The sequence below is a fragment of the Mesoplodon mirus genome (assembly GCF_964341445.2).
Source record: "Mesoplodon mirus genome assembly, chromosome: 7".
Classification (NCBI taxonomy): domain Eukaryota; kingdom Metazoa; phylum Chordata; class Mammalia; order Artiodactyla; family Ziphiidae; genus Mesoplodon; species Mesoplodon mirus.
The window spans coordinates 55,013,179-55,019,128 of record NC_138983.1 but is presented as its reverse complement, the minus strand read 5'-3'; positions in this window follow the sequence as shown (position 1 = coordinate 55,019,128).

The following is a 5,950-nucleotide window of genomic DNA, read 5'->3' as shown; positions in this document are numbered from 1 at the left end:
TCCAAATGATGTTCCCAAGACCATATAGCTGGCAGAGGATTCCATCTACTCATCACTATCACTATCTATAGGTCAGGGGACTTCCCTGGCGGTTCAGTGTTTAAGACTCCATGCTTCTGGGAGCTTCCCTGGTGGTGCAGTGGTTAAGAATCTGCCTGCCAGGGCTTCCCTGGTGGCGCAATAGTTGAGAGTCCGCAGGCCGATGCAGGGGACTCGGGTTCGTGCCCCGGGAAGCTCCCACATGCAGCAGAGGGGCTGGGCCCGTGAGCCATGGCTGCTGAGCCTGCACGTCTGGAGCCTGTGCTCCGCAACGGGAGAGGCCACAACAGTGAGAGGCCCGCGTACCAAAAAAAAACAAGAATCTGCCTGCCAATGCAGGGGACACAGATTCAAGCCCTAGTCCGGGAAGACCTCACATGCCGCAGAGCAACTAGGCCTGTGTGCCACAACTAAGCCTGCACTCTAGAGCCCGCGAGCCACAACTACTGAGCCCGTGTGCCACAACTACTGAAGCCCACGCGCCTAGAGCCCATGCTCCACAACAAGAGAAGTCACCGCCATGAGAAACCAGCGCACTGCAACGAGGAGTAATCCCCGCTCGCCGCAACTAGAGAAAGCCCACACGCAGCAACGAAGACCCAACACAGCCAAAACCAAAATAATTAATTAATTGATTAATTAATTAAAAAAGACTCCGTGCTTCCACTGCAGGGGGTGCAGGTTCCATCCCTGGTCGGGGAACTAAGATCCTACATGACGTGCAGCGTGGCCAACAAAACAACCACTAACATTCTAGGGCAAAGCTATGTGGCTTTGAACAGGTTACTCAACCCCTCTGAGCCTCTGGTTCCTCATCTGTAAAAGGGAAATAAAGATGTTGCGACTTGGCAAGAACTGGGCAGGCACCAGGCTTCAGAGGATGGAGGGAAGGGTCTTCCTGGCAGAGGAAATAGCATGTGCAAAAGCATGGAGTCTGAAAAAACACCTCTGGGGACCCCTGACCTATTCTGGGGGGATTAGGAGAGTCTTCCCTCAGGGCAGACTTGTGCCAGAAGTAGGGGTTAGTTAGCTTAGGAGGGAACCTCAGGGAATGGACAGTGCTCTGTCTGGGCAAAGGCCAGCCTGGGCAAAAACCTGGAGGTGGGGGAGAACACTGCTCTGTTGAAGAATCCCTGACAAGTTCAGGGTAGCTGGAGCTCCCAGAGAAGGGACAGCAGAACAGATGGGAAGAGGCAGGCAGAGCCAAACAGGAGAGAGTTCAGACTTTTTTCTAAAGGCCAAGAACTCTATTGGGGTCTTGCTCATGACCCTGAACCCAGTAGGGTTTTGCTGAGGCCCCAGCCTGGAAGCCCCTGAGTCTTGACTCACTGGTTATCAGAGAGGCGCCCTGGGAAGTTTTTAAGCTAGGCATTGATATGGGAAAGATAGCACTTTGTAGGGAAACCAGGTAGCATGAAAACATTCAAAGCCCACAAGAGGCAAATAGTGTGGGGCAAATGGTGTGAAGGGTTGGAGTCCTCCATGAGCCCTGGACCCAGAGCTCTGCCCATCCCCTCTTTATTTTTTTTAATTTTAAAAATAAATTTATTTATTTATTTATTTTTGGCTGCATTGGGTCTTTGTTGCTGCGTGCAGACTTTCTCTAGTTGTGGCGAGCGGGGGCTACTCTCCGTTGCAGTGCACGGGCTTCTCATTGTGGTGGCTTCTCTTGTTGCAGAGCACCGGCTCTAGGTGCATGAGCTTCAGTAGTTGTGGCACATGGGCTCAGTAGTTGTGGCTCATGGACTCTAGAGCGCAGGCTCGGTAGTCGTAGCGCATGGGCTTAGTTGCTCCACGGCATGTGGGATCTTCCCGGACCAGGGCTCAAACCTGTGTCCCCTGCATTGGCAGGCGGATTCTTAACCACTGCGCCACCAGGGAAGTCCCCCCACCCCCTCTTTAGAGTGCACCAGCCTTAGAGTCTGGTTGGGAGAACAAAGAAGAGGGTGAGCTGGAGGCTGAAGTCCAAGCTGGGTGGGGGGAGGGGAGGGATGCCCTCTCCTGGCCAAGCCCAGGGGTGGGGGTGAGGAGGTTGGCCCCAGGAAGCTTGCACTGGTGGCTGTGCAAGCTGGAGGGCTTGCAAGCTATTTTGCTAAGAAACCTTGTGACTTCTTCCTCTGCTCAGAACCTTCTGTGGCTCCCAGTTGCCAGCGTGATCAAGTCCTAGGTCCCTAGCCTGGTATTCCAGCCCCTCCATTGCTGCTCTCTGCCAACCCCACGCTCTTCATCTCCCAATCGCTTCCCTCTCCCCTCACATCAAACTTCTCTCAACTCCACCCAAAAGCAGGATACAGTCTCTCCCCTTCATGTGGTTGCTCTAGCTTGTCTGGGGGACCATGTTCCCCTTTTCTCCTGAGTTAATTCCTATTTCCCTGCTGACCTGAACGGAAGAAACTCTGGGGCAAATACCCATCTGTCCTCCTCTTTGCTGTATCCTCAGAGCCTAGCACAGTCTGGCACATAGTAGGTGCCCAGTAAATAATTGTTGAATGAATGCTCCATCTCTCAAATCAAGTGTCTCCTTCTCTGAGAAGCCTTCCCGGACTCCCCCAGAAAGTCTGTCTTTGGTCTGGCATCTCTCGGCTTGAAGTTTCTGTAATCAGGTATTTCGTGTTTAGTTGGACCCACTGGGCCAGGAACACCTCCGTGGCTATGCACCCCCCACCCATCACCAGCAGAGAGCCTGGCGCCCTTGTGAGACCTCAGCACTGGGAGATGAATGAGGCTCTCACAGAGCCCCCAAAGCGGGTCAGATGAGCAGAATGCCTGCATGAAAAGAAGGCTTTCAGAACAGACCCTCCGTGACCCTTGAGGCCCTGGAGAGAGGTGCCCAAGGTCACCAGGAGGTGACCAGCACACAGTTCTCAGACGCCCACATTTGCCCTCTGACTACCCTTCTGGGGAAGAAAGTCTCCTGACGCTGGAGAATCAGGCCTTTTTGTGGCCAGAGAGGCTCACAAAGTGTGACAGAGGCATGGTCACGGTAGCTTGTCTGAGGGTGATTGAGGGCTCAGAGGCCGGCTCTGAACCTGGGCCTCGGGGGCTGACAGGAAATGCTAGCCTTGTCAGCCTGGTGCTGGGCTCCAAGAACCTTCACCCTCCTGACATTCTTCTGACCTTACTTTCTTCTGCAGCTTCAGCTCCGTTGCAAGCTCCTTCCCAATCTCAGTACAAATGAACATTCACTTTCATGCCTATATTCACATTAAAAATTTCACATTTTTTTTTCTTAAATAGGGCCACCGAACTGCGTAAGGCTTCACACCCTGTGCAATCCGCTTCCAACAAATCATTACAGTGCCCCCACTACGTGCAGGCTCTGGGCTTGGTGCAGGCAGACGCGGCCCTCCTGCTGCTCACTGAGTGGTGTGGGGTTGATAGGCTCAGCTGAACTTGTTGGCCCTCACAATACATCCTGCTTTCCTGCCTCTGCCTCTGCCAGCCCAGATTCCTTTCCCCAGCTCTCCTGCCTGCATGCGCCCCACTCGGCCACTGGACTTCTCTCCATCCTCAAGGCCCAGTACACAACTTGACCCCTCTGAGAAGCCTGCCTGACTCCCCCAGTGGGGAGCACAGCATCGTCCCACGGAGCTGGTGACGCGGCTCTCTGTGCCTCTCTTAGGGCTCTGATCTGCTTAGATGTTGGGCTCTTTCTGGGTTGGTTTTCCCACTGGAGTGTGAGCTTCTAGAGAGCAAGGAATGCAGTCTTGTTTCTCTCTGTCCCCATCCCAGCCCCGCCCATCCCACATTTACCAAGAATTCTTAGGCTGGATGAAGTCCCAGACCAAATATTGGGCATCCAGGGATGGGACAATCAGGGAGAAGCTGCCCTTGACATCAAGGAGCCCCGGTCCCAGGGCTCTCTGCAGTGGCGGTGTACACAGAATGCGCCACGAACACAGAGGAGGCTGCCTGATTCGGCAGGGGGAGGGTGGGGCAGGGTCGAGCCGGCTTCACTGGGAAGGTGACACTTGAGGCAGAGGGAACGCTGAGCACAAAGGCAGGAAAGTGGGAACTGGCAGGTGATGGGTAGGAAGTTCAGTGTGTTTGGGGGAATGGGAATGACACAGGAAGGAAGAAACGGAGGTCACGCTGGGAGCAGTTAGAGCACAGACTCTGGACCCACATGGCCTGGGCTTGAATCCCGGCTCTGCCATCACTAACTCTGTCATTGCTCTGTGCCTCGGTCTCCCCATCTGTAAAGTGAGGATAATACTAGTACCTACTTTGTAGTCTATTTATAAGGATAAAATGAGTTAATTTCTATAAAAGCTTAGGTCAGTGTTGGTACATGGTAAGCCCCACTGTGAGTGTCTGATAAACAGGATGGAGCTGGAGGGGGCTGCACAGGCCATGTTAGGTGGGGCTTTGAGTTTGGCCTTTATATCCGGAGGGTACCAGAGCGTCAACAAAAGGGGAGGGGTGAAGGGGAGGAGGCGGCTTGGCTTAGATCCAGCCTTGCTCCTCCCAGCCCGTGGACACCCAGAGGGCCTCCTGCTGGCCCCCAGCCCTGCCCACCTCTCCCCTTCCTTGGCCTTCCGGTGCCCCCAGTAGCCCTGTGGCATCAATTGATGTATAGTGGGACTGTAGGGGCTGGGGCCACCCCTACCCCGGAACACCCAGGGAAACTTTATGGCCCGATTAATTGCCAAAGGAGGTCAAGCAGGGGCCCCGAGGAGGACCAAGGCACATGGGCAGGGCCTAGCATCCAGGCCCTGGCTGGGCTGAAAGGATGGTGGGATTGGATCCAAGTGTGTGTTCAGTGGGGAATGGATGGGGGGTGGGGGGAGAAAGTCAACTGCCAGGACTGAAGGTGAAGTTGGATATCTGACACTTGGGGCCTGATGCAGAGGGCTCGGGAGCCAGACGGGCATCCTGGCCCAGGCACCTCCCCTCTCTGCCTCGGCCTCTCCTTGAGTAAAATGGAGATGAGAAGCGTGGCCCCTTGAAGGTGGTGGGGACGGAAGGAGAGGCAGTGCTCCGTCACCAGGCCTGAGGTAGCGTGGTGCGTGTGCCGACACCAAACTCAATTCCACAGCACCGAGGCAGAAAGGCCAGGAGCATCCGTGGATGGAGAGGTGGCAGGGGGGCGTGTCACATGTCTTTGTCATTGAGTTTGGCTTCTTTGCTGAGGGCAGAGGGGACCCCTGGGAGGGTCGAAGCGGCAGTAACAAGGTCAGGTTTGCTCTTCAGAGCTCAGCCTGATCACCACCTGGAGAAGAGACTGAGGCACGGAGGCCGGCTGGCACCTGTTTTAAGAGTCCAGGTGACAAGGAGAGATAAGGGTCTGAACTGGGCCCTGGCCGTGGGGCAGGGGTGGGAGGTCAGGAACATTTCGGAGTGGGGGGAGAGGCAGGCCGCTGATAGTGTCTCTGTGGGATAAGGGGGAGAGAGAGTGAGTTGGGTCTGGAGATCAGGAGAGGGACCAGGCCCGAGGCCATGGCCTGAGACAGGCTTTGGGATGAGAGGGTCAGCGACCCCAGGGAGGGAGTGGGAAATCCACAGGGAGAGGGGTGGGCAGGGGATGGGGCCCAGAAAGAGCCAGAGAAGGACTGGTCAGAGAAGGCGGAGAGAGGGGGCAATCAGACACTGAGCGAAGAGTGAGCAGCAAGGAGAGGTGAGCAGGGCCGGGACGGAAGCGTCCTGGGGTCAGTGGCTGGGACTGAGGGTGGCCCGGGGGAGGTGGAGGCAGGAGGAAGGGTGCACTTGGTGCTGGTGTGGGTGCCCTCCCCAGGGTAGCTGCAAAGGGTGCATACTTGGGTGGCAGCTGGAGGAGGAGGCAGAGGTAGAGGCTTTTAGAGAGGACTTAAAACCGTGAGCAAGGACGAGATAACGGGTAAGGCTAGAGGGGCAGCACCTCCACTTCAGGGGCTGGGGGGGACTCTAGTGGGGGTGGGGCAGGTGAGGAAGA